The following is a 22,156-nucleotide window of genomic DNA, read 5'->3' as shown; positions in this document are numbered from 1 at the left end:
CGGATTTGAAACTGCCAGCTCTGGTGTATGTGGCTGGCACCTTAGCCTCTTAAGCTACAGACACCGAGCCACCTATGTTCTTTAGTTCCATCCATGTTGTTACAGATGACAAGATTTCATTATTTTTTTATGGCTCAATAATATTCCACTGTATATATGTATCAGATTTTCTTTATCCATTCATCTATTGATAGACACTTAGGTTGATTGCAAATCTTGGCTATTCTGAGTAGTGTTGCAATAAACAACAAACATAGAAGTAGAGTGTTCTTTTAGATAGGATTGCAGGGAAGGGGTTTCCTTGAGACAGAGTCTCACTTTGTTACCCTTGGGAGAGTACCATGGCATCACAGCTCACAGCAACCTCAAACTCTTATCTCAGCCTCAAGTGATCCTCTTATCTCAGCCTCCCAAGTAGCTCGCCATAACTCCCGGCTATTTTTTTTAGAGATGGGGTCTTGCTCTTGGTCAGGCTGATCTTGCACTCCTGAACTCAAGCAATCCACCTGCCTCAGTCTCCCAGAGTGCTAGAATTATAGGTGTGAGCTGGGGGTGAGGGTGGGGGAGGAGGTTCTGATTCTCCCAAGATTAGTCTCTCTGTGAACAGACTAAGACATATGAATATCAGGGAAAGAACATTTCAAAAAGAAATAACAGTGAGTGATAACCCTCAGACATGTAGACGTCCTTGGTGTGTTGAAGAACTAATAAGAACTAGAACAGACTGAGAAGTTAAGAAATCTGAGGCCTTACAGGCTATCTTATAGTTCTAAAGTAGTAAGTGTCCTTCTCTATCCAATTTGCCTATAATGTAATACCAAAAATGCCTACAAAAAACCAATAGTGGGTGGCGCCTGTGGCACAGTGAGTAGGGCGCTAGCCCCATATAACGAGGGTGGCGGATTCAAACCCAGCCCTGGCCAAACTGCAACAAAAAAATTGCCGGGCGTTGTGGCGGGCGCCTGTAGTCCCAGCTGCTCAGGAGGCTGAGGCAGGAGAATCGTGGAAGCCCAAGAGCTGGAGGTTGCTGTGAGTCCTGTGACATCATGGCACTCTACCGAGGGTGGTAAAATGAGACTCTGTCTCTACAAAAAAAAAAAAAAAAACCAGGGTGGCGCCTGTGGCTCAGTCGGTAAGGCACCGGCCCCATATACCAAGGGTGGCGGGTTCAAACCCAGCCCTGGCCAAACTGCAACAAAAAAATAGCCGGGCATTGTGGCGGGCGCCTGTAGTCCCAGCTACTCGGGAGGCTGAGGCAAGAGAATTGCTTAAGCCCAGGAGTTGGAGGTTGCTGTGAGCTGTGTGAGGCCACGGCACTCTACCGAGGGCCATAAAGTGAGACTCTGTCTCTACAAAAAAAAAAAAAAAAACCAATAGCTTCACACCCAAAATGAACCAGAAGTTCAATTAGTTATCTCAATCCCACAGGCACTACTTGATTTCTTGGCTTAAGCACAGCTAGACCCAAGTACTAAGTGGAAGCCTACCAGGGTTAAAAGTCATCTGATAGTAATCAGCCTCCTTGTTCACCAGCCCTTCAACTTTGCTCCTAAAAAGCAGTACAGCGTAAGGAGGCAAGAGTTCATCACCACAGTGGCACAAAGAGCCAGGAGCTGCCTAAGAGTTTTCACATGCCACTCCAGGACTGACAAACAACAAGAATCAAACAGGTTCCTCTAATTACGTGGAAACCTGATGTCAACAAAGCATTAAGAACACGCCTCCATGTCTTTTAGAACAGACCATAGCAGAGAGTTTCCACTAACTAAAGCATTTCTAGTTTCTCTAAATTATAGGGTGTCCCCAAAGGTTGCCATAAAAAGGAAAATTAACAGATTATTTATATTATATAACATTTTAATGTATTTTACTTTTTTTATATTTATATTTTGACACAGAAATAATTTATAAAATTTTGTAATGAATATTTTATAAATAAAGGTACATTTAGCTACAATTTCCCATTTCCCTATGTATCTATGATGATATCTGGGACATCCTGTACAAGAAAACAGACTTAGAAAAACTTTCATTTTCTACATATTTTATCACCACCACTCCAAAAAAAGGCTTTACATAGTTCAAAGCCCTCCTGTCTCAATGACGGTGCTATTCCTTCTTGAAATTTAATTCAGTCAAAACTCCAGTGAAACAGATTTCTATCCTGTGTAGTGTAGAGATGGAATTAATTAAAACTCCAAGGTAACAGCTGGGTGCAGTGGCTCACGCCTATAATCCCAGTATTTTGGGAAGCAGAAAAACAGGAGATCTCTTGAGCCCAGGAGTTCAAGATCAGCCTGAGCAGCATACCAAGATTTTATTTCTACCAAAAAAAAAAAAAAAAAAAAATTAGCCAAGCCTGGTGGTGCAGGCCTGCAGTCTGTTAGGAAACTGAGCTAGGAGGACCAACTAAGTGATGCCTATAATGATGCCACTGCACTCCACCTTAGGCAAAGAACCAGCCAATGTTTCTAAAAGAAAAAAAAAAATCCAACATTACTTAAAAGGAAAAGAATTTTTCCAACTACAGAAATTTTTCAACGTAGATTTTAAACTATGCAGCATATGTGATTGATCCAATAAGTAGCAAAAATAAATAAATCACCTAATTGGAAGAAGGCTAAAGGGAGAGGATCAATGCTGGAGACCAGAAGTTAGAAACCAGCCTGGGAAACACAGTGAGACCCCTATCTCTACAAAAAATATTTTAAAAATTAGCTGGGTGTGATAGCAGAAGCCTGTGGTCCCAGCCTCTCAGGAAGCTGAGGGGAGAGGATTGCTTGAGCCCAGGAGTTCAAAGGCTGGAGTAAGCTATGAGTGAGCCACTGCACTCTAGCCTGGGCTAGAGGGAGACATCTCTTTTTTTATTTTTTATTTATTTATTTATTTTTTTGGCTGGGGCTGGGTTTGAACCTGCCACCTCCAGCATATGGGGCCGGTGCCCTACCCCCTTGAGCCACAGGCACCGCCCAAGACATCTCTTAAACAAAATAAAAATTAGGTGGCACCTGTGGCTCAGTGGGTAGGGCACCAGCCACGTATACCAAGGCTGGAGGGTTTGAACCTGGCCTGAGCCAGCTAAAACAACAATGACAACTGCAACAAAAATATAGCTGGGCACTGTGGCAGGTGCCTGTGATCCCAGCTACTTGAAAATAATTAAATAAATAAATAAAAATTTGGAAAAAAATCACATACCCATCATGAATATTTAAAGAAAAACTCCTAGGACTTTTTTTTTTTTTTTTTTTGAGAGAGAGAGAGTGTCTCACTTTTGTCACCCTTGATAGATTGCCCTGGCATCATAGCTCACAGCAACTTCAAACTCTTGGACTAAAGCAATTCTTTTGCCTCAGCCTCCTAAGTAGCTGGGACTATAGGCACACCCCCACAATGCCCGGCTATTTTTAGAGATGGGGGTCTTGCTCTTACTCAGGCTGGTCTCGAACTCCTAAGCTCAAGCAATCCACCTGCCTCAGCCTCCTAGAGTGCCAGGATTACAGGACTGAGCCACATAGTCTGGCCTGAAAATCCTACCCTGTTTGTTTCCCCGAAAATAAGACAGTGTCTTATTTTAAGGTGTGCTCCCAAAGACGCGCTAGGTCTTATTTTCAGGGGACGTCTTATCTTTCCTGTAAGTAGGTCTTATTTTCGGAGGATGTCTTATTTTCGGGGAAACAGGGTAGTACTTCCACAACAAACTAAACCTGGATGTTTTACTTTCACAGACAACTTTTCAAGATGTTAAGATAAGCAGCACACAACCTTGAAAGAAAAAATAAAGGAGGGAGAAGATATATAACTATAGTGTATGATGAAATCTTTTTGAATACAATTCCTCTAACAAAAACATAATGATGTACCTCAATAATGCAGCTTTTCCCAATAATATAACTCTTTCTTCTTGGCACAGATTTTTTTTTTAAGCCAGTCAAATTTAGCAGTGATTATCAACTTTAGTGACACCAGTGCTACTATCTTCTAATAACTTACCACCATCAGACCAGCCCCAGATAATTTCTCAAAAGCCCTAAAAATGTAAATTCAGAAGTCTACTTATTCATATACTACTTTATATGGTAAATATTACATACCACTTGTCATTCCCAGATACAGAGCAATCCAGGGGTCAAGTCCTCATCTAAAATGACAAAGCCGGGTGGCACCTGTGGCTCAGTGAGTAGGGCACCGGCCCCATATGCTGAGGGTGGCGGCGTTCAAACCCAGCCCCGGCCAAACTGCAACAAAAAAATAGCCAGGTGTTGTGGCGGGCGCCTGTAGTCCCAGCTGCTTGGGAGGCTGAGGCAAGAGAATCGCGTAAGCCCAAAAGTTAGAGGTTGCTGTGAGCCGTGTGACATCATGGCACTCTTCCCGAGGGCGGTACAGTGAGACTCTGTCTCTACCAAAAAAAAAAAAAAAATTAAATTAAAATGACAAAGCCGGGCACGGTGGCCTATAATCCCAGCACTTTGGGAGGCTAAGATGGCCTTAGCTTACGAGTTTGACACCAGCCTGAGCTAGAGCAAGACCCCCATCGCTAAAAACAGCCGGGCATTGTGGTGGGCACCTGTAATCCCAGCTACTTGGGAGGCTGTGGCAAGAGAATTGCTTGAGCCCATGAATTTGAGGTTGCTGTGAGCTATGACGCTAGAGCACTCTACTGGGGGCGACAAAGTGAGACTCTGTCTCAAAAAAAAAAAAGAAAAAGAAAAAAAAATGATGACAGATCAATGAGAATTCTTCTGTGTTCAATTAAATAAGCACAGCTGCAAAGAATGGCTTCGTAAAACAAGAGGACTAGAGATAACTAATGCAAAAGCAATGTAAATTAAATATCAGAAAATCATCCAAAACAGAAATCTGGGAATCAAGAAAGAAAAAATTCTGTTATGCAGAAAGCACTAAAGTACCGGGACGTGAGAGGACATGTACAGAAAATAGTCAATTGTAGTAAATCAGTAATAGTTCAAAGTAGTGCCTTATAACACATTCAATGATCAATAATCAATGAGGTCGGCGGCGCCTGTGGCTCAGTGAGTAGGGCGCCGGTCCCATATGCCGAGGGTGGTGGGTTCAAACCCAGCCCCGGCCAAACTGCAACAAAAAAAATAGCTGGGCGTTGTGGCGGGTGCCTGTAGTCCCAGCTGTTCGGGAGGCTGAGGCAAGAGAATCACGTAAGCCCAAGAGTTGGAGGTTGCTGTGAGCTGTGTGACATCATGGCACTCTACCTGAGGGCGGTGCAGTGAGACTCTGTCTCCATAAAAAAAAAAAAAAAAAAAAAAAATCAATGAGGTAAGGCCAGATGTGGTGGCTGTAATCCTAGCACTCTGGGAGGCCAAGGAAGGTGAACTGCCTGAGCTCACAGGTTCGAGACCAGCCTGAGCAAGAGTAAGAGCAAGACCCCACCTCTAAAAATAGCCAGGCATTGTGGCAGGCACCTGACTCCCAGTTACTCAGGAAGCTGAGACAAGAGAATCGCTTGAGCCCAAGAGTTTATGGTTGCTGTGAGTTATGATGCCACAGCACTCTACCGAAGATGACAGAGACTCCTTCTTCCACCCCCCCAAAAAAAAAAAAAAAATCAATGAGACAATAATCTTTTGATTTAGAAGTGATTTTGCTCACCAAAACTGTGGCAATGGAAGTGGTAAAAATGTATTAGAGCTGCTCATCTTAGAATGCAAATCAAATCTGCCAGAGCCAACACAGTTTCTTCAGGTTGTATTTCAGGTAATAACAGCCACAAGATTCCCAAGAGCTGAGAACTCGGGTACCACAGCTGGCCCCTGCAACATTTCTGAGACAAGTACTATTTGGCTCCTGATCTCTAAGCAATTCACAGCAACTAACAAGCAGCTGCAACTCCTTTCCAGATGTTTCACACACGGGTAGCAAAAGACAATCGTTTTTCCATTCTAGGCCCAGGAATCTATAATACAAAAGGTGAAGCAATAAAAAAAAACTGGAAAAGTTAAAAACCAACTTCAAATCCTAATGCCTTAATATTTCCAAGAATGATGCTGCATAAATCTAAGGCAGATGATTAATACGTCTGTTTTCAAAGCCTGAGTCAATTTTCCATTTCACCAAAAACATTAACAGATTCCTGAATTTAGACAGTGAAATGAATGCAGAAGAGTAGCTCAATGTTCATAACTAATATTTCTTCCCCACCCACACATCCCAGGAACTGGTGGGTTTAGAGACGTTGGCTAAAAAAATGGAGTCACACAAGGCCAAATTTATTATCATCAGCCAGCATTTAACTCTAACGTGGGGAAATTAATTAAATGAAAGACACACATTCTAGTTTAAAAATCCAGACCAAAGCTAGACAGACCAAAACGCAATCTGAATACAAAAGTAATCTTAGAGGAAGCCTAAGGAATTTGCCATAGAGATGTAAGACAGTATTAATGGTTTACAAAAAACCCTTATAAAGGAATTTCCAAACTTTCCTGAAGATAAGATACATTTAGAACAGCAGTTCTCAACCTGTGTGTCCCTTTTGTAACAATGAAAATACATCCGGCATATCAGATATTTACATTACAATTCATAACAGTAGCAAAATTACAGTTATGAAGTAGCAACGAAAATAATTTTATAGTTGGGGGTCACCACAACATGAGGAACTATATTAAAGGGTCATGGCATTAGGAAGGTTGAGAACCACTGATTTAGAACATTTGTTTAAAAACCAAACACAAAAAGATCTCTGATGATAAAAATATGTCAAATTGCATATAAAACCTGTGTATGGTGCCCCATGATTGTATTAATGTACACAGCTATGATTTAATAAAAAAATAAAAAAATCCCTGAGCCCTGATCTAGACCTACTAAAATCAGAAGTTTTCTCAAAGTATGATCCAGTAATCCATACATTCAACAAACATTTCTCTTTTTTTGAGATAGTCTCACTTTGTTGCCCCAGTGGAGTGCAGTAACATCACAGCTCACAGCAACCCCAAACCCTTGAGCTCAAGCAATTTCCTTACCACAGCCTCCCAAGTAGCTGGGCCTATAGGTATCGCCACAATGCCTGGCTATTTTTTTTTTTTTTTTTTTTTTTTAGGATATGGGGGTCTCACTCTAGCTCAGGCTGGTCTCAAACCTGTGAGCTAAGGCAGTCCACCCACCTTGGCCTCCCAGAGTGCTGGGATTACAGGTGTGAGCCACTGTGCCTGGCCTCAACAAACACATTAAAGTGATTCATGCTGTACTAAAGGAGTATTAGTAATCAACTGCATAGACACTATGGTTTCTGAATGGATATAGGGAAGCTAAAGGCGATGAATATATTTGTTAAACACAATAGATTACATGCAGTTGTCAGTATTCCCTCACAAAACACCATTTAAATTACAGAAAGGGATTTAAATATATATGTCTATGTACACACATATTTATGTATGTATATACAAATGTATAAACCAAGCCAGGTGCACTGGTTCACTCCTGTAACCCCATACTTTAGGAGACTGAGGTGGGAGTATCATCTGAGGCCAGAAGTTCAAGATCAGCCTGAGCAACACAGCAAAGCCCCATCTCTACAAAAAATAAAATGTCAGTGGGGCATAGTGGCACCAGCCTATCATCCTGACAACTCAGGAGGCAGAGGTGGGAGGACTGCCTGAGCCCAAAAGTCTGAGGCTGCAGTGAGCTATGATGATGCCACAACACTCTAGCCTGGGTAATGACAGTGAGACTCTGCCCCCCACCCCCAAGAAAGGATAAACCTAAAAAAAAAGAAAAGATGAGATAGGAGGCCAGGCGCTGTGGCTCGTGCTTGTAATCCTAACACTCTGGAAGGCCAGGGTGGGTGGATTGACTGAGCTCAGGCGTTAGAGACCAGCCTCAGCAAGAGAGAGACCCTAACTCTACTAAACAGAAAAAACTAGCCAGGCGTTGTGGCAGACTCCTGTAGACCCAGCTAAAGGGGAGGCTGAGGCAAGAGGATGGCTTGAGCCCAAGAATTTTAAGTTGCTGTAAGCTATGACGATGCACTCTACCCAGGGTGACAGAGTAAGACTCTGTCTTAAAAAACAAAAATTAGTTTCCTCTGTTTATCTATCCATGTTGCCAGGTAGATTACAAAAATTGAACCAGAGAGTCTCTGAACCAAGGAACCAGAGCCAAGAGCAGAAGTACCACACTGAAAATGGGATGGGGGTGGGAGTCGAGTGAAAGTCTAACAACTCAACAGACCTCTCCACCCTCCTCACCTATCCTCTCCCACTTGGCCCCAAAACACCAGCAGCCAGACTTATACTCAAAACACTTGGCTTTTAATCTTGAGGAGAAGACTGGAGGGGTCCTCTGACCAATTTGCCAGTTCACCCTACAGTGGTGCCCATCACTTGATGAGCTTTTTAGTGCCTAGGTCTTAAAAATGAACAGGTAGCTAAGAATGATCAGATATTTGAAAAAAATCTCTAATACGTCTTTTTTTGAGACAGAGCCCCAAGCTGTTGCCCTGGGTAGAGTGCTGTGGTATCACAGCTCACAGCAACCTCCAACTCCTAGACTCAAGCAATTCTCTTGCCTCCGCCTCCCAAGTAGCTGGGACTACAGGTACCCACCATAAGGCCTGGCTATTTTTTGGTTGCAGCCATCATTGTTGTTTGGCAGGCCCAGGGTGGATTTGAACCTGCCAGCTCAGGTGTATGTGGCTGGCGCCTCAGCCACTTGAGCCACAGGTGCCGAGCCAGGAATACATTATTAATACAAGAAATAAAACAAGAAAATTTCCCAGAAAACATAGAAATAAGCTTCCAGACTGAAAAAGCCATTGAAGGCTGAGTATGATGAATTTCTCAACAGCCACACAAGGTACAAAATGGTTACATTTTAGAATACCAAAATAAAGACAAGATCCTAAAATCTTCCAGAGAAAAGACAGATCCTATGCAAAGAATCTAGAATCAGAAAGCATCAGACTTCATAGCACTACTGAAAGTGAGAAAAACACAAAGTAACAGCTTATAATTTCAAAAGAAATACAATTCCCAACATAAAATTGTGTATCTAGTCAAACTACCAAACAGTGTCAGAGTAGAAAGGAGACAATTCAGACATGCAAGACCCCAAAAAGCCCCACTCTCCATTGAACTTTACAAGCCTCGGGAAGAAGACTAGTCCACCACTAATGGGTTGAGAAGATATTTATACTTCTGTCAGAGTTATAGGGATGAATTAGTGAGTGATATTCGGTCAATCAAGCTTAAAAAAAAAAAAAAAAAAAGGGAAGGAGGACCGAAGGGAAAAAAAAGGAAAGAAAGGAACGGCAATATATCTAGGGAAAAACTGTACAAAGAAGTAAATGTAATATGATGACACAGTCATTATACTGGGTGCTAAATTGTTTTCCTCTTTTGGTAACATTCACCTCTACTTCACTTCTGGATACACATGGGGGTAGGAGGAAGCTGGAGGCCTGGGATCTACATTTCCCACAATCCAAGTTGTGGTTTAAATTTCACCAATGCAAGTCATTCACTCAAGATCTGGACAATGAAAGAAAGGCAGATGTCATTAATGTTCTTCCTGTAGCAATGAGCAGATGCATGGCCTCAGACAGATGGCAGACCTGTGGTTTGCAGCAGTTTTCCAATGTTCTCCTATGAACTGCCTGCTTTGGTCCTAAAGGCATCTAAGATTATTATTAATGGCAGCAGTTTCTTGAAATTCTTCCAACACAGCTTTCCCTGACCTATGCTCCCTCAGACTTTCAATGTTTTATAAGTATCTAATATCTCTGAAATACCAAGAAAGGGGCGGCACCTATGGCTCAAAGGAGTAGGGCACCGGCCCCATATACCGGAGGTGGCGGGCTCAAACCCAGCCCCAGCCAAAAACTGCAAAAAAAAAAAAAAAGAAATACCAAGAAAGATTTGTTTTCCTAATTGAACACTGATACATAATATTAAAATATTAAAATATTGATTTAATCAAGATTGTGATGTATCTGTGTTAGGAGGATAGCAGGAAGTGTTGACGGTAGGTGACAATGTAAGAATGCAAAAATCTTCATTTTCCATAGCACTAATTCAGTAGATAGCATCTAAGAACGGAAAGAATCAGCCAGGTACAGTGGCTCATGCCTATAATCCCAGTATTTCGGGAAGCTAAGATGGAAGGATCACTTTGAGGCCAGGAGCTTGAGACCAGGCTGGGCAATACCATGAGATCTCCATCTCTACAAAAAATTTAAAAATTAGCCAAATGTGGTGATGTGTACCTGCAATCTCAACTACTCCAGAGTTTGAGGCAAGAGAGGATTGCTTGAGCCCAGGAGTTCAAATCCACTGGACAGTATAGCAAGACTCTGTCTCATGGGCGGCACCTGTGGCTCAAAGGAGTAGAGTGCCGGCCCCATATGCTGGAAGTGGCGGGTTCAAACCCTGCCCTGGCCAAAAACTGCAAAAAAAAAAAAGCAAGCAACAAAGAAGGAATAGCATACTGCAAGTATTAAAAGTACTTAAGTGAGGCCAAATGAGGAGAAATGGAGTAGCTGGGGTTTTTTTTTTTTGTAATGATACGCCTTACAGTACTATTTGACTCTTTATGTATTCTTACTATTTTGATAAAAAACAAATATTTAATTACTGAAATCCAAAAAATACTCTTAACATTGTATAAGCAAAACCATCATAAAAGCAAACTGACCAAAATTTCCAAAGATAAGTTCAACATAGGATCTGTTTTACCAATGCCAATAAGGAGAGTAGAAAATCCCAAACATACCAAAACAAATTAAAAGGCATTGTAAGGCTGGGCGTAGTGCCTCTTACCTGTAATCCTAGCAGTCTGAGCGGACAAGGCTGGAGGATCTCTGGAGCTCAGGAGTTGGGAAACCAGCCCGTGCAAGAGTGAGACCCTATCTCTACTGAAAATAGAAAAATGAGCCAGGTCTGGCACTGGTAGCCCTGGCTACTCAGGAGGCTGAGGCAGGAGGACTGCTTGAGTCCAGGAGTTTGAGATTGCTGTGAGATAAGCTGAGGCCATGGCACTGTAGCTTAGGTGACAAAGTGAGACTCTGTCTCAAAAAATATATATTTCAGTTAAATGGTTAAAAAAATAAAAAATAAATAAAAGGAATTATGTCCAATTCTAGAACTCTTGTCTTGCTTCAACTCTAATAGAAGCAAGCTGCCTGATGTTACCTGGATCTCTTAACACAGTCTCTGTGCATATAATCACACAGCTATCACCAACCCCACAGTTTACTCTAACACAGTGGTTCTCAACCTTCCTAAGGCCACGGCCTTTTAATACAGTTCCTGTGGGTCGTGACCCACGAGTTGAGAACCGCTGCTCTAACAGAAGCCAATTATGTGAGCAACTTTCAGGCCACTATAAGGAATCATAACCAGGCTAGGAGCAGTGGCTCACACCTATAATCCTAGCACTCTGAGAGGCTGAGGTGAGTGGATTGCCTTAGCTCACAGGTTTGAGACCAGCCTGAGCCAGAGTGAGACCTCATCTCTAAAAATAGCTGGGCGTTATGGTGGGTGCCTGTAGTCTCAGCTGCTTGGGAGGCTGAGGCAAGAGAATCACTTGAGCCCAACTGTGAGCTATGATGCCATGGCCCTCTACCAAGGGTGACAAAGTGAGACTCTGTCTCAAAAAAAAAAAAGAAAAAAAAAATCATAACTAAAACTAATTGCAAAGTTAGGCACAAAAGTAAAGGGATGAATCTTAAAATCAAAATCAATTTCCTTACTTTTTTTAGGTCTTGTTTTCAATTTTATGCAACTAACTGCTAAAAAACATATAAACAACCAACATCATTTGTCAAAACAACTTTAGAACTGCAGAGAAACTGTTAGATTTAAAATGCTATTACAGGGCGGCGCCTGTGGCTCAGTCGGTAAGGCGCTGGCCCCATATACCGAAGGTGGCGGGTTCAAACCCGGCCCCGGCTGAACTGCAACCAAAAAATAGCTGGGCGTTGTGGCGGGCGCCTGTAGTCCCAGCCACTCGGGAGGCTGAGGCAAGAGAATCGCTTAAGCCCAGGAGTTGGAGGTTGCTGTGAGCTGTGTGATGCCATGGCCCTCTACCGAGGGCCATAAAGTGAGACTCTGTCTCTACAAAAAAAGAAAAAAAAGTCCTGAAAGGAAATCTATGCGGATGCTTCGTAAAGTGTTGATCTAGACTTCACGTGGAGAGAAGTGTCATGCCTCATTTCAAAGATAATGTATTAGGTCCCAACTCACCACAGATAATCTAATAGCAAAGCTGTGACTTTTCATTGTTTTTTTTTTTCTTATTTATTTATTTTTTTGTAGAGATAGAGTCTCACTGTACTGCCCTCGGGTAGAGTGCCATGGCGTCACACGGCTCACAGCAACCTCTAACTCTTGGGCTTACGCGATTCTCTTGCCTCAGCCTCCCGAGCAGCTGGGACTACAGGCGCCCGCCACAACGCCCAGCTATTTTTTTGTTGCAGTTTGGCCGGGGCTGGGTTTGAACCCACCACCCTCGACATATGGGGCCGGTGCCCTATTCACTGAGCCACAGGCGCCGCCCGACTTTTCATTGTTGAGAAGTCTCTTCTGGGTGGTGCCTGTGGCTCAGTGAGTAGGGCGCCGGCCCCATATACCGAGGGTGGTGGGTTCAAACCCAGCCCCCGCCAAACTGCAACAACAACAACAACAACAAAAAAAAACAGAAGTCTCTTCTTTCTCACTCTAATACCCTTAAGCCATAAGAAACACAGATGTTCCTTGCTGACATGCTAGAAAAATTTGCATATTTTCATCCTTGATCACTAGTGATAGGCTGGCTAAGTGAAGAATATACTTTAAAACAGGGCAAGCTGATCCAACAACATAAGAAAGGTACTAAATCAAACAGGAACATCTGGGTTTTGAATACTGTCTATGCTTTTTTTTTTTTTTTTTTTAAGAGACAGAGTCTCACTTTGTTACCCTCGGTAGAGAGCCGTGGTGTCACACCTCACAGCAACATCCAGGTCTTGGGCTTGGCGATTCTCTTGGCCTCAGCTTCCCAAGTAGCTGGGACTATAGGTGCCAGCCACAATGCCTAGCCTTTTTTTTGTTGCCATTTGGCCAGGGCTGAGTTTGAACCCGCCACCCCCGGTATATGGGGCTGGTGCCCTACTCACTGAGCCACAGGCACCGCCCAAGTACTGTGATTTCTGAACAAGTTAATAGACTTATATATAAAAATGCTTTCATACATTCAGAGTTTTAATGTCCCAAGATAAAAATGTTTTCATAGATTCAGAATTTTATAATGGCCCTTGGGCTACTGATTCCTTTGCATGTCCAAAAAGACTTATATGTATATCCAAGACATACACATCATGCTTAGACATATGGCCTAGATGATGGGTTTGACAGAATACTGTATTCACCAGTTCAAAATAAGAACATCTGTGCTCTCTCTCTAGCCCCAGGAGGATTATTAAAAAATAGTCAATATTCTCTGGCTCGGCGCCTGTGGCTCAAGTAGCTAAGGTGCCAGTCACATACACCTGAGCTGGTGAGTTCGAATCCAGCCTGGGCCCACCAAACAACAATGATGACGGCTGCAACCAAAAAAATAGCCGGGCATTGTGGTGGGCACCTGTAGTCCCAGCTACTTGGGAGGTGGAGGTAGCAGAATTGCTTAAGCCCAGGAGTTGGAGATTGCTGTGAGCTGTGATGCCACAGCACTCTACCCGGGGCAACAGCTTGAGGCTCTGTCTCAAAAAAAAAAAAAAAGGATGGAGAAAAAATAGTCAATATTCTCAAAAGTAAATAGGTTTTCTGTTCCCTCAATAGCAGGTCTGGAAAACTAACAATCCCATCATTCCCTATAATCTAAGAATTTTTCCCCAACAATCCTAATCTCCAAACAATTTCTAAAGATTCTAAAGGGGTGGCACCTGTGGCTCAAAGGAGTAGGGTGCTGGCCCATATACCACAGGTGGCGGGTTCAAACCCGGTCCCAGCCAAAACTGCAAAAATAAATAAATAAAATAAATATTATAAAATTGTAAAACCTAATTCAGCCTACCAAGTTTAATTTGCAGAACCTGTAAGAAATCCAGTCTAAAAGAACAGGCTTTATCCAGACAAGTCCTTACAAAAAACATGTTCCCAGTGAGTAGGGCACCAGCCCCATATACCTAGGGTGGTGGGTTCGAAACTGGCCCCAGCCAAACTGCAAAAAAAAATGTTCCAGGGCGGCGCCTGTGGCTCAGTGAGTAGGGCACCGGCCCCATATGCCGAGGGTGGCGGGTTCAAACCCAGCCCAGCCAAACTGCAACAAAAAATTAGCTGGGCGTTGTGGTGGGCGCCTGTAGTCCCAGCTACTCGGGAGGCTGAGGCAAGAGAATCGCGTAAGCCCAAGAGTTAGAGGTTGCTGTGAGCCGTGTGACGCCACGGCACTCTACCGAGGGCAGTACAGTGAGACTCTGTCTCTGCCAAAAAAAAAAAAAAAAAAAAAAGTGTTCCATACCACACAAGCAGACTTCTTTATGATACTGGTTTCAACATTAGTAAATTAATAGCTGTGGAAAGAACTGACAGAAAAAGAATCTCTACTTTAGAGGTTGAGCTCAAAATTCACTATGCTATTTATCTGTTTTTTGGGGAGCCCAAGCTCTTTAAACCTTTGCCCCCGTCTTTCTGCTTCTTACCTCTTACATCCAGCTACACTGAAACTTGTTTCAATTCCTCAAAATACCCACATTCTTTCTTTCTTCACGACCTTTACTTGTGCCATTGCCTCTACCTAGAATAGTCTTTTTTTTATTATTTATTTTTTAGTCTTTTTTTTTTTTTTTGAGACAGAATCTCATTATGTCGCCCTCGGTAGAGTGTCATGGTGTCACAGCTCACAGCAACCTCAAACTCTTGGGCTTAAGCAATTCTCTTACTTCAGCCTCCCAAGTAGCTGGGACTACAGGTGCCCACCACAATGCCTGGCTATTTTTTTCTTGTTGTTGTTGTCATTGTTCTTTAGCAGGCCTCAGCTGGGTTCAAACCCACCAGCCCCAGTGTATGTGGCCAGCGCTCTAACCACTGAGCTACGGGTGCCGAGCCTACCTAGAATAGTCTTTTCTTCTCCCCTTATCCCTTCTTTGGTTTTGGCCTTAAAAGTCAATTCCTCAGGCTCGGAGCCTGTGGCTCAAGTGGCTAAGGCCATATATACCTGAGCTGGCAGGTTCGAATCCAGCCCGGGCCCGCCAAACAACAATGATGGCTGCAACCAAAAAATAGCCAGGCATTGTGGCGGGCACCTGTGGACCCAGCTACTTGGGAAGCGGAGGCAGGAGAATTGCTTGAATCCAAGGAGTTGGGGGTTGCTGTGAGCTTTGATGCCACAGCACTCTACCCAGGGCAACAGCTTGAGGCTCTATCTCAGAAAAAAAAAAAAAAAAAAGTCAATTCCTCAGAAACCTTTCCTGATTGTCCTTTCTCCCCCAGTCAACCTCGGTTGCACTTCCCATTGGCTGTCTCCACAGTATTTACAGCAAAAGCAATTAATTATTTGTTTAATGGATGTCTTCCCCACTAGACCACAACTGCCACAAGGGTAAGGACTAAGTCAGTTTGTTCACTGCTGTATCTTCCTGCCTCTAGAACAGTGCTTAAAGGCACATAGCAAGAGCTCAAATATTAGTGTTGAATTAAATGAATAGTATTTTTAAACAGTGAGCTTCAACAATTCTAAAAATTTATCCTTCAGTCACACATGCAATGGGCCAAATATACTGCATGTGGTTTTTCATCAGAGCATAGTTTATAACAGCAAGGGACTAGAAATTGTGCAAATGTCTATCAGTGTAGGTTAGCTGTCAAATATTATTATCGCTGATAGGGAATAACTGCCAAAATAGGTTTAAAAACAAACAAAAGATGCAGATAGCATTAACAGGGTGTTATACTTGCTTTTTAAAAAAGCAAACAAAAATGTATATATTCACTTTATGTGTACATTGTATCTTAAGAAAAGGACAATATGGCGGCACCCGTAACTCAGCTGGTAGGGCGCCGGCCACATACATGGAGGCTAGCAGGTTTGAACCTGGCCTGGGCCAGCTAAAACAACAATGACAACTCCAACAAAAAAAAAAAAATTGATGGGCATTGTGCTGGCGCCGGCAGTCCTAGCTACTTGGGAGGCTGAGGCAAGACAATCACTTAAGCCCAAGAGTTTGAGGTTGCTGTGAGCTGTGACACCATGGCACTCTCCCCAGGGCTACAGCTTGAGACTCTGTCTCAAAAAAGGAAGAAAAGGATAATGTTACTTACCTCTTAGAAGATGAAATAGGTTGACGGGAAGACAAAGGCAGATGTAACTGAGCATATTCAGTACCTACTTTTTACCTTTAAAATTTTGTATTATCTATTTAAAAAACAAAATTTGCTAAAAGCCTGTCATGCCTAAGACAGTGACAGAAAGAGTTTAAATATCTAATACTTAGATCTTAGTCAACAGACATCCTTACCTACAGGCTAAGTCCTGGGAGAGTAGAAATGGAAAGACGGGAAAACTCACTTATTCACAAATCTTGGACATGTTATCCCACAGTACACAGAAGAAAATTCTACTTTTTGGAACCAACTGTCCCAATCTGAATACATATGGAGAATGTTTTCATAGTCATAAGGGATTATTGGGGGAAAAAAAGGATTATTGGATTCAGCATTTCCATTACCATAGAAAGTAGGTCGGATTATCTGTGCTGAAGAAGTATCATACTTACTAAAAACAAATTATTTAAAGGATAAAATAAAAACAAATTATTCTCACTGAGTGGCCTCAAAATCCAAATGGAGGGTGGCACCTGTGGCTCAGTGAGTAGGGCACCAGCCTCATATACCGAGGGTGGCAGGTTCAAACCTGACCTTGGCCAAAAAAATGAAAAAAAAAAAAAAAAAAAAAAAAAAAGATTTAAGACACAGACATTAGCAAACGTATTACCTTTCTTTTCTACGAACATCATTTTTCCCCCATAAAGTCCTGTTCAGCACTTTTAGTAACCTTCTACAAAGATTATCAAGAAATGCTTGTAGCTCAAAGGTTTGAAAGTGAGATTGGAGAAAGAAAAAAGAAAAGTTGAAAATACTGTCTTCTTTTCCTCAATGCCCTGAACTTTTCAAAGCTAGGCAAAGGCAATGATTTCTGCATTTAATCATCAGATGAATAAGAAACAGATCTCAATTTAAACAAAAGATAAAGGATTGCAAGCACCTTCAGTAAAGAGTACTGCCTCTATTTCTCTGCAAAGCAGCTCTCAGGACCTACCAATGAACCTCATTTTGACATGGAGCGCCCCATCCCCTCTAATCCGGGGCATATCCCTCAAGAGACAGTCAATCAACTGGAACTCTGCCAACTTCTACTTGGGAGTTGTGTGAAGAACAGTAGCAACAAGAGCTTACTGAGAAGGAGATCAACGATCACACTCAAGGAGAAAAGAAGTTATTTGGCAAAAAGATGCATGCTGCCAAAATGTTAGTCACAGCTTCAAGGTCCCAGTTTATGTCTCTGCAACTATTCTTTGCTTTGACAAGAGTCCATTCTCTGATCCAGGAAACTCAGCTCAGCTTCTGTCACCATCCCCATTTGAAGCAGTGAAGAACCCTTTCAATTTGGTAGTATCAATTGTGACAGAGCCAAGATGTCCACCAAGGACTAAAAAGGAGAGGAAAAAATGTGTAACTTACCATTTTCCACTTAGGACTGACTCAAGCAGAGCAATGGAAACTGACAAGATAGGAAAAACTGAAAATCATTATGATAAAAGAAGCTGACTATACGCCAAAGCTTGCCCAGGAGCTCTCAGCCTCCATAAGTTATCTCAAAACCCACTTAAAAACAATCCCAAAGGCACACTGTGGATTGAAATAACAGCATCATATAAATTAGGCTTTTATCCCCAAAATACGTGCATATACTGTATGCCTGCAGCTCTTCCTAGGGTTAGTATGAAGACTATGGTTTGTTGAAATAGCCCAAACCAAGTGCCTGTGAATCTCAGAATTACTTCAGAACCACAGGAAAACAGATTCAAGTGCAGCAGGTTACTCTCCTAATCAGAGAGCCCAAGAAGAAAGAACATTCCATAACTTCCTCTTCAACAGAACAGCAGTCTCCTTTCTCTCTCTTTCTTAAAAACTATCAGTAAAACTTGAAAACTCCACTATTCTCCACACTTTCCACCCTCCTCTGTACTGACATCATATAAATTAATCAGTACCAACTAGGGTAAACAATATTCTGATATCAAGTGTGAATTACAATTAGAAACCACCCTCTCTTTAGCAAATCAACGTCACATCTCAGAAATGCCAAGACTTTCAGGTACATTTCTTCTAAACAAGTTCACCTTTGGGCAAGGTGTTCTGAAGACTATGCCCAAAGAAAAAGCTAAAACAGGGTAGGCATGGTGGCTTATACTTGCAAGCCTAGCACTTTGGGAGGCTGAGGAAGAAGGACTTCAGGCCAGAGTTCAAGATCAGCTGAACAAGAGTAAGACACCCCCCCACACACACCATATCTACAAAAAACATTAGGTTGGGTGCAGTGGCTCACGCCTATAATCCTAGTACTGGGAGGCCGAGGCGAGTGGACTGCTTGAGCTCAGGAGCTGGAGATCACCCTGAGCAAGAGTAAGATCCCATCTCTACTAAAAATAGAACTGACCAGGCATAGTGGCACATACCTATAGTCCTAGCTACTTGGGAGGCTGAGTCGAGAGGACTGCTCAAGCTCAAGAGTCTGAAGTTGCTGTGAGTTATGATGCCAAAGCACTCTACCCAGGGCGACAGTGAGACTCTGTCTCAGAAATAAATATTAAATACTAAATAAATAAATATTAAATTAGCTGGGCATGGTGGTACCTGCCCGTAGATGCAGCTACTTGAGAGGCGGAGGCAGAAGAATCATTTAAACCCAGGAGTTTGAGACTGTAGTGAACTACAATATTCCTGGTGACAGAATGAGACTGTCTCAAAAAAAAAAAAAAGGCTAAAACATGATTTCAAAGGATTAACAATAAAGAAGCACCAGTACACTGGGCTTCACCAACCAACAAGGCCACAAAACATAAGGCTCAACTATACTATTTTCCAATGAATTCTTGAGAGTTCATGGAGTCAGTCAGTGCCTGTCAAGAGTAAAATACAGTTGTCCCCTGGTACCAGTGGGAGATGGATTCCAGTACCATACAGACAACAAAATCCACAGATGTTCAAACCTTTATCTAAAATGGCACAGTGTCTGCATATAACCTATGCATATCCTCATATATATATATATATATTTTTTTTTTTGCAGTTTTTGGCCAGGGCTGGGTTTGAACCCACCACCTCTGGCATATGGGGCTGGCGCCCTACTCCTTTGAGCCACAGGCGCCACCCAATCCTCCCATATATTATAAATCATCTGTAGATTACTTTTAATACCTAACACAATGTAAATGCTATGTAAATAGTTGTTATGCTGTATTGTTTAGGGCAGGCGTCCTCAAACTTTTTAAACAGGGGACCAATTCACTGTCCCTCAGACCATTGGAGGGCCGGACTATAGTTTAAAAAAAAAAACTATGAACAAATTCCTAAGCACACTGCACATATCTTATTTTGAAGTAAAAAAACAAAACGGGAACAAATACAATCATACCACCTCATGTGGCCCACGGGCCACAGTTTGAGGACCCCTGGTTTAGGGAATAAGAAGAGTCTAGTCCAGGCACAGTGGTTCAAGTCTGTAATCGTAGCACTCTGGGAGGCCCAGGCAAGTAGACTGCTTGAGCTCAGAAGTTGGGAGACCAGCCTGAGCCAGAGCTAGACCCTGTCTCTAAAAATAGCTTGGTGTTGTGGCATGTGCCTATATTCCCAGCTACCAGGCAAGAGGATCGCTTGATGCCCCAGCACTCTACCAAGGGTGACAAAGACTGTCACCCCCCCAAAAAAAGAAGAGTTTGTACATATTCAATACAGAAGCAACTATCCATATTTTCCCTCAAATATTTTTGATCAGAGGTTAGTTGAATCCACCAATGTGGACCCCACTGACACAGAGGGCGAACTGCCGCCAGTGGCTAGAAAATAACACTACATTCTCCCAGGGCCCATCAATTGACCTCATTCATCCCCAACTTTAAGTTCCCTATCTTCATCTTGATGGCAGCCAATACAACAGAACACAATATGAAATTTCTGACTTCTAAAAGTTGATGTTTCTAGTTAAAAAACTGAACGTGTATCAAATCAAAACCAACTATTCCCTGGCACCAGTGAAAAAATGGAGTAAGGCTGAGAAGAAACTGAAAAAGATGTTTTCTAATATCAGTATCTCAATCTTGTTTTCAGAGGTCATTTCTTTGCAACCACTTCAAAAATCTCATTTGGTGGGCGGCACCTGTGGCTCAGTGAGTAGGGCGCCGGCCCCATATGCCGAGGGTGGCGGGTTCAAACCCAGCCCCGGCCAAACTGCAACAACAACAAAAAAAAAAATAGCCGGGCGTTGTGGCGGGCGCCTGTAGTCCCAGCTACTCGGGAGGCTGAGGCAAGAGAATCGCATAAGCCCAAGAGTTAGAGGTTGCTGTGAGCCGTGTGACGCCACGGCACTCTACCGAGGGCGGTACAGTGAGACTCTGTCTCTACAAAAAAAAAAATATATATATATCATTTGGTGAACAAAAGCTTTTAGACATAGGGATAGATCAGACCTGTATTTCAAAAGGAAAAACATGAAAGCTTAATGAGTTAGTAAGTCTCAAAGTTAGTAAGTCCAAAGGTGGGCTAAAACAGCTTTTATTCCCTGAAGTTCTCCTCTGGTTTATAAAAGGAGAAAAGAACATACAAAAAGAAAATCAGTACGTCATTCAGAAATAAAATCTGTAAGGCAAAAATAACAGTATGAAAATGGAGGTGGGGGCGGCACCTGTGGCTCAAAGGGGTAGAGCGCCGGTCCCATATGCCGAAGGTGGCGGGTTCAAACCCAGCCCCGGCCAAAAAAAAAAAAAAAAAAAAAAATGTGTATATATATATATATATATATATATTCCATTACACACCAACTTCTTCCAGCTCCTCATCTCAGGGTTATCTTTTAAGACTCTTCCTTCCTGGTTGGTTAGTAACTCAACCATACCCACTGCCCAAGTTTTAACATTTTAAGATTTCCATTTTCCTCACCTCACACCACCTCAACTCCAGGTGGTTCCACGCGCATCTCAACACTTACCAAACTAACTCAATTTCCATTCCCTCTAAACTAACGCATTCGAGATTCCCTCTAATATAAGCAGTTTCCAGAGTCATCCTCCCAATCATTGGTTTTCACCTAACTCGATTCCTTAAATTTCACACTGGCCTCCTCACTCACAGCATCCTACTAATTAGCTGTTCCCAACAGGTCCTCCCTTCCCTGGCTCCCTTTTTGCGCACGGTTACCTCGTTCCTAACCCTGAGTTGCCGCCTTACTCACCTTACCCAACCCTTCAGGAGCCCTTATTTCCCGTCTCTCAAAAACCGTCCTCCCATTTCGCTGTCCGCGCTGGACCCAAACCAATTCCCGACCACTCCTCCCTACTTAGATTCCCTACGCCCATGCTCCTCCGGGTTCTTCAGACCCAGCCCCCCGTTCTCCGTCCCTCAAACCCCGCCCCCAGGACCCTTCTCCTTCAGGCCCCTCCTCCAATGCCCCTCTCTCAAGCCCCACCCCAAGCCCCCCTCCCTCGGGCCACCCTCCCACTCAGGTCCGCAGGTCATTTCAGCAGCCCCAGCCCCTTTCCGACCTGGCCGCAGCTGCTCCGGGGGCGAATCCTCCGTCACCTCCGCTCCGGCTTGGTCCTGTCCCGCTCTCCCCCCGGCAAGCTCTGTTTCTCGCTGCCGCCGCCGCCCCTTTTGCCAACCCGGAAATGGATCTGCTCCCACCGTCCCCAGCGTCCGCGAACAAAATGGAGGCGGGGGAAAAAGGAGGAGGGAGCTGAGAGCAAAAAAAAAAAAGGTAGACGCATGCGCCCCTCGAAAGCCCTCCTCCTACCGGCGCACGTACAGGCGGAAGCGGTCGGATTGGCAGCCATCTTGGGAAGGTCGCGAGAATTTCGATTAACCGCTGAAGGCAGTATTTGCAATTTTGGCTGCAGTTAGAATTTCGTGGGTAGGGCGGCGCCTGTGGCTCA

At 43.2% G+C, this 22,156-nt stretch overlaps 1 protein-coding gene across 4 annotated transcripts in view; it reads right to left on the bottom strand.

Annotated features, from left to right (window-relative positions):
- WIPF2 (WAS/WASL interacting protein family member 2) overlaps window positions 1–21,949 on the bottom strand; it is a 57,173-nt gene extending 35,224 nt beyond the window's left edge. Inside the window, exon 1 of one of the 4 annotated variants that reach the window (XM_053570846.1) lies at window positions 21,770–21,949. The gene's annotated coding sequence lies outside the window, so the exon portion shown is untranslated. Of the gene's footprint in view, window positions 1–4,094; window positions 4,167–21,459; window positions 21,587–21,769 lie in introns of those variants that run through there. The other 3 variants (XM_053570850.1, XM_053570848.1, XM_053570849.1) reach the window with 3 other exon arrangements.
- Between the last annotated feature and the right edge of the window lie 207 nt (window positions 21,950–22,156).

Source organism: Nycticebus coucang, chromosome 18, assembly GCF_027406575.1.
Source record: "Nycticebus coucang isolate mNycCou1 chromosome 18, mNycCou1.pri, whole genome shotgun sequence".
In the NCBI taxonomy this organism is placed as follows: Eukaryota; Metazoa; Chordata; class Mammalia; order Primates; family Lorisidae; genus Nycticebus; species Nycticebus coucang.
This window is presented reverse-complemented; position numbering and strand designations above follow the sequence as displayed.